The sequence below is a fragment of the Thunnus maccoyii genome, chromosome 16 (assembly GCF_910596095.1).
Source record: "Thunnus maccoyii chromosome 16, fThuMac1.1, whole genome shotgun sequence".
Classification (NCBI taxonomy): Eukaryota; Metazoa; Chordata; class Actinopteri; order Scombriformes; family Scombridae; genus Thunnus; species Thunnus maccoyii.
In genome coordinates, this window is record NC_056548.1 from 2,214,039 (window position 1) to 2,224,794 (window position 10,756).

Sequence of the window (10,756 nt, forward strand, 5' to 3'; positions counted from 1 at the left end):
TTGACACCATACTGTATTATAGTTGTATGTTTGTGTGTGTACGAGCCTGAGAGTGTTTGTGTATGTGAAACTGTATATGTGTGTGTGTCTGTATATAAAAGCCTGTGTGTATCTATGTGTGTGTGTGTGTGTGTGTGTGTGTGTGTGTGTGTGTGTGTGTCTCCCTATCAGTTAGACAAGTCATTATTCTTGGCTGACAGCGCTCAGCTCCCGCTCCTCTGCCAGGTAATGAATTCTCCTCCAGATAAAGAAAATAAAAATCATCTTTAATTTCTCCGCCTCGCTGTTGTGTAAACTCTGATTCTTTCCGCCCGGGTGCGTTGGATTCGCCGCCCCGCCGCTCCCTGCCTGCCTGCCTGCCTGCCTGTCGCCTTCCTCAGACGGCCTACAAGTGGAGAGAGATGATGATGGTGAAGCAGACGCTCCGCTGCGGATGAAAGAACTGCCGTGAAATATGATGGATAAATGGTTGCGGCAGGTGTGTATTTACACACACACACATATATGATCACATGCGCACACACACACACACACACACACACACACACATATGCACAGACTTAAATATGGACAAATAGGAGGATGTGCAGAATGCATGTCTACAAAGACAAGATGAGGTTCTGTTTACAGCTCCGCTAGCTTGATGTGCTACATATCACAACCTCTTGACTTTGTACTGTCACAAGAGGTTGTGATATGTAGCACAACAAGCTAGCAGAGCAATAAACAGAACCTCATTGTACAAAGAAAAACGACAGTATAAGTCGTAATGTCAGTTGCCAAAAAGAAAGTCAATATTAGGTGACAAATTTCCATAATCGGAGGTGGCGGGTTGGGTGGATGAGTAGATGGATAGATGGCAAAAAGTGGATTCAGGTGCAAGAGACCGCAGGTTGCTTCCTGTTTCCATCCGCGAGTCAAAGAAGGAAGGAAGTAACTTGTTTCAAGTGATTATTTTAACCCAAACCATGATCTTCCCCTAAACCTAACCAGACCTTAACCACCGCGTTGTCACAGCGTACAACATCATTATATTTGAAAAGGGATTTTGAAAAGCTGGTGATAAAGGTGGCATATTAGCAAATGCTCCTACGAGTCGTTAGCAGCGCTAGCTTAGTTGTGCCTCCCTTTGGCTAGCAACACAAACTAGCCTAGTCTCGTGTTAGATAGACAAAAGGTTTTATGTTTTATCAGTCTGGTGGTTCAACAGTAATAAAACCTGAGGTGAGTTTTATATTGATATATAATCCAACAGGCCATACATCAACAGCTACGTTAGCTAGTAGCTAGGCTATTAGCTGAGCTGATAACGTCATGAGTCGTCATGAGTCAGTTTAAAAAGTTGGCTCACTCACAAGAGATGTCAGGAAATAAACACTGAATCTAAATGATTTAGATGTATTACACACATCACTGTAGGTCAGTGTCGGTGATAGTCGTCATGAACGTATCAAATTATATCGAGTTATGAAAGTTCACTCAGTCACTTTGACTAGTTCGCCGATTTCAACTCTCATTTGTGAAATTGCCGTATCGTATTATGGGGTTTTGGGGGATTTTCCATCAATATTCATGTGCAGATTATATGGTAAATCAAATACAAACCTTTCCTTTGTTATCGAATTTTCACATTTTTAAGCAATATGTAGCCGTCACATGCAAGAAGAAATATGTTTTTAAAGGTTTGTTGATGTAGAAGAACCAGTGCTCGGCTCCTGATGGTTAACAGTCCAGTCAACACACCCTGATGTGACTTATTGACATGTTTTTTTTAATAGTTTTTGGATGACAGTGAAGGTCTACGGCTCGTTGGTTTTGCTCTGTACATGAGATTTGTTGACAATAAGAAAAATATAGAAAATCACCAACTTTATCCTTTAAACTGATGACGGATCAGGTGTATGACAAACATACAAACACACACATACACACATAATAACCCCTCTGCCAACATCACCCCGTAAGACATTGAGCTTCTAATTTACACCTGAGCTGTCAGATCACACACACACACACACACACACACACACACACACACACAGAGAGAGAGAGCCTGGTCCCTGATGTGTGCTGCGTTTGTTTTATGCCCCATCTGTTCTCTCTCCCTACTGTCCCATTACAGTTAAACTATAGCTCGGCTCTACGGGTGCAGACAGGGGACAAAAAGGACGTTCACCAGCAGCCGTCTCACACCGGTTCAGTCAGGTAGCCGCGGCAACGAGAGCAGAACTGATCGATGTCCTCAGACTCTTCGTTAATGCTTTAACTCGCCGTTTGTAATTACATGAAAGGTACTTTTAAGAACACAAAGCTTAAATATTAAAAAAAAAGTTTTTCAGCTGCTTTCAGCTCAGAAATGATGTTCTGATTGTTGTCTACAGCCGGCTGCAGCATCACACAGCAGCCGAACTGAGAAAGAGGTCGTGTGTGTGCATTTACAGCAGCAGTAACTTCATTAATGTTCTGTGTTCTGCTGCTACACATCTACAGATCAGCTGTTACACACTGGTTCCAGGTTTATACGGTGGAATTATTAGTAATAAAGCAGCTCTTATGGATGAATCCTGAGAATCAGAGCTGTCAGGACATTTTTATTTTTTAAGTATCTGAAAGTTGGAGATAAACCTGAAACCCTGCACCCACTTGATCCCCCCGATGGCTGAGTGGAGATCGTTCAATATCAATTCAATATCAATTCAATATCAATCAGTGCCTCACAAGCTTGAAGATTTGAAGAAAGACATAGAGAGAGAGAGAGAGAGAGAGTGAAGACGCTAATAATTTCACTCTATCAAATTTACACATACGTGCAAATAGCAGCATTGAGATACTATTTTGTTGGCGGTGCAGTTTGCAGGCTCTTGGTGAATCACACGGTGTCTTTTTTGTCTCATTTGTGCAGGTTTATCTGCCGCAAAGGCTGCAAGATCCTTTTGTGAATTCTCCCCTTGAGACGCCAAGTTTGCAATAAAAGATTAACAGCTAAAAAAAAAGTGAGTTTTCTTTCCTCTCATGTGCAGGATTTTAGCAGAATCACTACATGTCCTAGCCGGGCGTGCCGTTGGTCTGCTCAGAAATGACATTAATGTGCATGTTTTAATTGTTATAATGAAGAAAATAGTTTTGTACGTTTTTCAACAGAGGAAAAATATCAGTCAGGACTTTCCGAGCTTTAGTGATGTAAAACCAAAATTCATCATATATGCACGTTCAGTTTGTGTCGACATGTTGGGTTTTAGTGAGATCAGAGGGAAAGTATTTAAAGGAATTATCTTTACACACAGCAGTGAGGTCTGCAGGATCCTAAACAACGAGGAAGTGAAGTCAGTTTCAACTAAAAGTGAGTCGTTGTTGTTGTTATTCATCATTTTTAAGCTAAAAGCTACTTTTTCCTGTGAACTCATTCAAAGTTCAAACTTTAAAAATTCAAATAAGTGTGTTTTGTATTTTTTTTCCTGATCTGTGGAGAATCACCTCTGACCTCTCGCAGTCACGTTCACTGTGTTTTCTGTTCTTCTGTGACATTAGAGATGAATGTTTCTCTGCTGGATAACAAACACAGAGGATTTTATTTCCTCCTCCTCTTTATTTATTGCTTTTACCTGCTGCATTTGTTTTTTGTGACGCTGCGTATGAAGGATGACCTGAACTAATATTCACTTTACTACCGAGAGACCGCCGGCTGCAAATACAACATATCAAATAAAAACATTACACTTTTATAAGTATTTTCTTCAGATGTGGAGGCTTGAAGAAGCTGTCCGTCTCTCTCTCTCTCTCTCTCTCTCTGTCAGCAGGTCTCACAGGGCTGATATTACCTGAGACGTCCAGTGATTTGCAGTAATTGCAGAGGCCTCGCTTCTTTTTCCATGATTTTAATTCAAACTTGTTTGCACAAATTACGTCGGCGCAGACAGGTCGCCTGATAACACTAATCCTGCACAAATCGAACTCCTGGTAAGTTTGAGCTGTAATTTTGTTTTGACGTGTGATTTCTTCTCCTCCTCCTTCTTCTTCTTCTTCTTCTTCTTCTTCTTCTTCTACAAGATGAGATTTCTGTCAGGAAACATAGAAACCTCGGGAAGAGACTTTTGGAAGCTTTTTGCTGATTTGGACAAAGATTCATAGTAAAATCTTGACATAAATTATATCAGACACTCAATAAATGTTATCGAGTGAGAATCTGAGGCTGGTCTGACTCGTCATTTTAGGTTTTTTTTTACCTCTTTACGTCAAACTATCAGCCACTCTGACTGACAACTACACACGACACACATCAAGACACACGCAGTATTAACAAATAAGTGTACAACTCAGGAAATACAAGTTATGAAATCAAGATAAAGCCGACAGAAACGAGCACTTTTTAAAGACGCGCACCGGTTTGGCTTCTCTGAGATTTAGTGGGAGGTTGTTTCAGAGTCGAGACGGCGTCCCGGAGACCTGATGCTCCTCCCGAAGCAGCAGAGGACACTTCAACTCCTTTAAAAAAGGGGAAGTTCAACAGTTTTCGCTTTCTTGCTGAAAGTTAGACAAGAAGATGGATCTTTAGAGATGCTGGTAGGTGGGTTTTGTTAGTTTTGGACAGTCCAGCTGTTTCCAGCTAACCGGCTGCTGACTGTAGCTTCATATTTAATCTTCTCATCTTGGCAAGAAAGTGAAAATGTTGAACTTCCCCTTTAAGAGCAGAGGTGCCTGATCATGTCATGTGTTTTATGTCAAATGTAAAATGTTAAATCAAAATGACAGAGAGAGTCTGGACCAGTGAGACCAGTGAGACCAGTGAGAGTCTGGTCCAGAGAGGATCTGCTGATGCAGGAGGACGACATGTTACAGCATCTGAGACGTGATTTTTTCTAATGTTCCACAGCTGGAGAGATTTTATAGATTATATATTATTACACATAATATAAAAATAATTTCTACAAAGAGGTCTGCTCTTCTTCAGACCTTATTTTATATTATTGGTGAAAACAGAGTAAGTTGAATTAAATCAGAAGAAGAAGAAGAAGAACAGATGATATATGAACACGAACCGACCGGAGTGAAAAGTTATTTAATGGAATAAAACAACTGATGATGGAGAGATGAGGAAGAGGAGGAGGAGGACATGATGGGGTCACTGACAGGAACAGGAAGCGGTGCATGCTGGGATAGCGTCTGCGGGGCTGTATGGAGGACCTGCTGCCCTCCATCAGCACGGAGGAGAGCGCGATCGGCATGATGTGTTCAGAGTCCGTTTGAAAAGTTGCAGTTTTCATTTCTAGACTTGCGATTTAATTTACTTTCTTACATACAGTAGTTATTTTACAGCGTGTGTGTGTGTGTGTGTGTGTGTGTGTGTGTGTGTGGTTTCGCAGTGGACATTGAAAAACATGAGCTGTTTCTCTCCTCCTGTCTCTGCCCATTCTATTAAAAACACTATCGATCCACACACACACACACACACACATGCACACACACACACACACACACACACACACAGGTACTGAAAGGCCATGATAATCAGAAACAGAGTTAATATGAGGTTCAGTTTTCATCAAAAGAAAAGAAAAGAAAAGGTTGGAACCTCAGCTGACATTTATACATTTATTTATTCTTTAGTTGCTGTTCCCGTCACACATTCATGCACCTAAAAGTCCAGATTACTCCACATCACATCACGTCACGTTAATCTACGTAATCTGATTATTCGCAATTTTGTCTGAAATTTGCAGCACTGACGTCCAACATGTACATTAATCCAACGAGAGACCGCTGATGGTTTCCTGTTTCCAACCGCGACCTCGGGACACTTTTTTAAAAAACTACAAAACTACAATCGTCCCCTAACCTTAACCCCTCGTGGTTATTATTGTCGCCATGACGATGAAGGTGGCCAAACTTTAAGGAAATAGCAACTGGCATCTAGCGGAACTAGATTAATATTCATAAGTATGTTTTAATTAGTGTATAATCCCATAAAAATAAGAATTGTTGTGTTTTCATTAGCTTAGAATGAGACGTTTATATCTACACAGGGAGGCCGCCATGTTTCTACAGTAGCCCAGAACGGACAAACTAAACACTGGCTCTACACACTGGTCCTTTAACTAATCAATTAATCATCTAATAATTTCAGTTGTAGAGTACTACCATCTATAGCAGGGGTCATTAGGGTCATTTCTTCCTCTTTCAAACTCAAACACACTTTTTTTATGTTGCATTAAATAATCTTGGTTATTGTTGCAGAAACAACATAAAAACAACAATGTGACCTGAAATTTCTCACTGTTCTTTCTTTTTACTAAACAATATAATGAAAGATTGAAAGCATTTTGCATTATAAACTATATTTATATAAACTACATTTGCACCGTCTGAGCTTCTTCTTCTTACTAATATGCTCAGATGTTCATCATGTTGTTTATAAAAAATACATTTGAGTGTTAAAATATTTAAATTTTCATTTGATTTTGTTGATTGTTTTGCACAGTTCCAACATTTTCATATTAACTACATTCACTGATTTAAATATGTATTGTGTGTGTTCTTAAATTTAAAAAATAAACTAAACTTTTAAAATTTTGTACATTAATTACATTTCTCTTATATTAACTTAAACTTCTGATATTATTACACCTGTTATAAGTAAATGTAGGAAATAATTAAGTGAAGTAGAAGAAGACAAAACGTTTTTTTTTTGGGCATCACATGTTTAAAACTCTACACCACAAAACAAAGAAAAAAAGAAAAAAATAGGTTTGGTGTGTCAGGTGTTATTATGGGAGCTAAAACCCGAAATGACAATCATCTTTCATTAAACTTTTATCAGCTGCTCATAATGCAGAAGAAGCCGCGGCACAAATGGCACAGCAGCTAAATAATGATTACAATTAAACAGCGTTATCGCGCCGCTAATAACGAGTCCGCCCGCAAAAAAAAAAAAAAAAAAACCCCACAGACGACACATTCAGCTAATCTGCCTCTGATGCTGGATTCATTATAGATAGACGTGAACCGTAATGACATTTATGATTTAAATATGACCTGCTCTCTGACTTGGAATAAAAATGAGCTTTTTTTTCTTTATCATGTGTACCTGAGGGGCTGCGAGACTGAGAGAAATTTTCAGGGTAAATGTCACAAAAGTACGACTTCCTGTATATTCATAAACATTCTGAAACTTGAAACTTGTTATAACTGACAGAGAAAAGTTTTAACTAATCAGTAAAAATTTAATAAACATGAGCAGGAAACTGGTGAAACTTTCAGAATTTCGGGAATAAAAACTAAATTATAAAACAAAACTACAAGTTTGAACAGTGAATGTGATGTTGTTTACATTTTCACCTTGTAAACAAACAAACAAAAAAAGAGGATTTTATCTTTTAACTTGAACTGAAAATTGATTCTTGGTCACATCACAACTTAAAATATCTCACTGAATAAAAACTACTGAAAATACTGTAAATCTGTTTCCCTCAATTCCTTAAAAGTAGATTTTTTTTTTAACCTTTTTAACCTGATAATGACAATATATCATAGTTTTGATTTGATCACTGAACATCTCTAAGAAAGAAGAGAAGAAGAAATACAAAAATGTCTTTTATAATTCAAATAAACTCATTAAACTTAAACCTTTTTAGTTTCTCTAGTTGACACTTAAATACACTTAAGTTTATAATTTATAACTGCTGACAAATATTTTACAGTATTACAGCTACAACTACATTACAGTTTGTAATGAACCATTAATTTAATCTTTGTATACTGATTATAAATGCTATACAGGCAACTAGATTAGAGATTACTGGAGATATTCACTTGTTTTAATCAATCTAAACTTTCAGCTAATATGCAAACATATCATGTTTTATACACTTGTAAATAATTTAGTTTATTCTGTCCTCTGAGCACCAACAACTCCTAATAAAAAATATTAGTAAAATATCTACTTTTCAAATGGAAATATTGTACTTTTACGTCTGCTACATTTATCACTCAAATTTTTTACAGTATTACACTTGTTTTCACTTAAAGATAATAATTAAGCAACATTAATTAATTAATGCATTTTTACATCATCATCATCATAGAGGAAATGTGATCCTTCACCTGATCCTTAAAGCAAAAAAACAACAACTTTCCAACAGATTAATGAAACTTTGCTAAAAGTTTAATAAATCAATCATTTAAAGGACAGATTCACCATTTTTCAATCTGCCCATATGATCACTGAAACAGCTTTTAAAGAGGGAATTCTGTACCAATAAAACTGCAACTTTAGACAAGATCCACTTGATTTGACTAATTTGGACTTCATATTAGCTTCAGATAAACATTTGAATATATTTTTGAGGAAATAAAATAAATAAAATGTTGTTAGTCAGTAAGAACAGGAGGAAAAACCTCTTTCAGCGTTCGTACTGGAACCTTGTTTGAAGACACACTTGAAAAATCCTGAACCTTCCTAACCTAAACACTCTGAAAGAAGTAATTTTTCACTATCTGTTCTTCTATTTGAACATATAATTACATTTTATTTAAGTAAAATGTTGAATGACAGACAGTATTTTTTTCCAATTTTACCACAATTTTTCTATGTTTTATTTCCATTTCTCCCTTATCACCGAGTGCCTGTTTCTGTTTTTCACCTTTTTTTTTGTTACATTTAGGGTGCAAATGGTAGAAAATACATCTTTTAAAACACACACACACACACACACACACACACATGTACATAACACAGCTCTAAAACAGACATATGTGCACAAATCCCTCGCTATAATCGCCTATCAATTTATCTGTTTTCTGCATTTAAGGAGCAGGTACTTTCATCACAATCCATAGGGGTTACTGAGCACACACACACACACACACACACACACACACACACACACACACACACACACACACACACACTCTAAGCCAGCGGTGGTCACATCGAGTTATGCTGACATGGCCTAGCATCTGCTCGGCGGCTCCAGAATGACACCGATTTGCACTTAAATGAGTGGATTTAAGTGGCGCGCTGCCATTACCACTCGGCCATATGTGATCCCAATGTCTTTATCCTGCATTACACTGAGGAGGATGAGAGGGAGATGAGAGAGGGAGGGAGGGAGGGAGGGAGGAGGAGGAGGAGGGAGAAGAAAGGAACGACAAGAGACAGGGTGGAGGGGGCGAGGGAGATTAGGAGAGACAGCGGCGGCAGCAGAGAGAGAGAGAGATAGTAGGGGGAAAAAAGAGGCATAAAGAGAAAGAAATGGATCTGTAATGAGAGAGAGATGAAGCTGAGGAGAAGAGAGAGGAAGACGTTAAAAGAGAGAGAGAGGGACGAGAGAGGATTACATGATGAGAGAAAAGAGAAGAGAGAGAGAGAGAGAGAGAGAGAGGTGCAAATGTCAGAAGCTTTAAGAGGCGAAACATTGAAGAGAATCAGCTGTTTAATAAACACAAACAGCAGCAGGGTCAGCGGTAATCCTGACTCACTGAGGCTAAACCATCACAGTCCTGGATCAGCATCTCCTGTACTGTAACGCCGTCACTGACTGGCTCGTCAAATATGTTCAGGAAAATAATAATGCTGAAAATACAAACTCACATAAACGTCAGGCAGGTGCAAAGTAGCAAAACCACCAGACTACACACTATCTGTATCTGTACTAGGGGTGTGCCCGAATACAAATACATTATTCGGCAAAGCACAAATAGTGGGTTTTATACGAATATTTGTTTCATACAAATATTTTAAATATTATTTGTTGGGGCTGAGCTGCTGACACAAGCAAAGTGCTCTTAAAGACTCTCCATCACCTGTTGTTCGTCTTCTCCTTTTCACAAAGTTAGGTTATAAAAAAAAATAGGCAATAAATGAAAAGTGCAAAGCAATAATCACCTTTGAAGTTCCTCCCTACACGTTACACGCTGTGCTGTCTCTGTGTTACGGGTGTATAAATAGATATGTCTGGCTGCAATGAGGCGATGAGTAAAGTTTTAGCTCAGTAATCATAATCATTTTCTAAAATTAAAACGTGTAATAAAAACAAAAACAGGATTTTTAAGCTTCTTTCCACTTTTATTTGAATACAAATACAAATAATTTTGCTGCCTCAACAAATACAGATACAAATACAAATACTGGGATCTCTGCACATCTTTAGCCTGGATGTGTCCACAGCTCAAAAATATACCTACAAACACCTCTAAAAGCTCACTGATTAACATCTGTACACAAACAGAAATATAAAAACTGAGTTATGTGTGTCGCTTTCCCTCCGATACAGTTGATTTGTTCAAGTCGTCATTTCCTGAACCTCTAGGTGAGTAAAAGTCAAAGGGATTCATCCTCTCAGGACCAGGAACGTCTGAACTAAATGTCTTGGAAATCCATCCGATAGTTGTTTAGATATTTTAGTCTGGATCAGAGTGGTGACAGTTTCATATTATTATTATTCAACACTAATTTCAGGTTTTGAGTTTGTGGTGTGTCAGTAAGCAAAAACACTTGATTTTTGAGTTTGCTACTCACTGTTTTTTACTTGATACATCACACACAGGAAATGAAGGAAAGATTAAAAAATAAAGCTCGTGTAGATGGTGGTACAAACTTTGTGAACCCAAAGAAATCCTTGAAAAACCTTTTCCTGTCTATTTATTAACGAATACTTCCTATTTCCACAGTTTCACTCCTTCTCTGCAGTTTAAATCCATCATCTCCACCTTTCCTCCCACCTTTCTTTGCTGTCTTTCCATCCTCCTCTCCACTCACACC

The 10,756-nt window shown here is 38.1% G+C and overlaps 1 protein-coding gene and 1 long non-coding RNA gene across 6 annotated transcripts in view; one reads left to right on the forward strand and one right to left on the reverse strand.

The window, feature by feature from the left end:
• Positions 1-10,756, reverse strand: part of LOC121881564 (neuronal PAS domain-containing protein 3) — a 367,402-nt gene that overhangs the window by 79,542 nt on the left and 277,104 nt on the right. The gene's annotated exons all lie outside the window — the stretch shown is intronic.
• On the forward strand, positions 108-4,140 carry LOC121881566. Of its 3 annotated transcripts, XR_006091816.1 has the most exons (6): positions 108-225; positions 381-478; positions 2,123-2,291; positions 2,903-2,993; positions 3,285-3,340; positions 3,798-4,140. It is a non-coding gene; the product is annotated as an uncharacterized LOC121881566 (long non-coding RNA). The 3 variants fall into 3 exon arrangements; XR_006091817.1 differs by having other exon boundaries at positions 108-478; positions 3,795-4,140; XR_006091815.1 differs by having other exon boundaries at positions 108-478.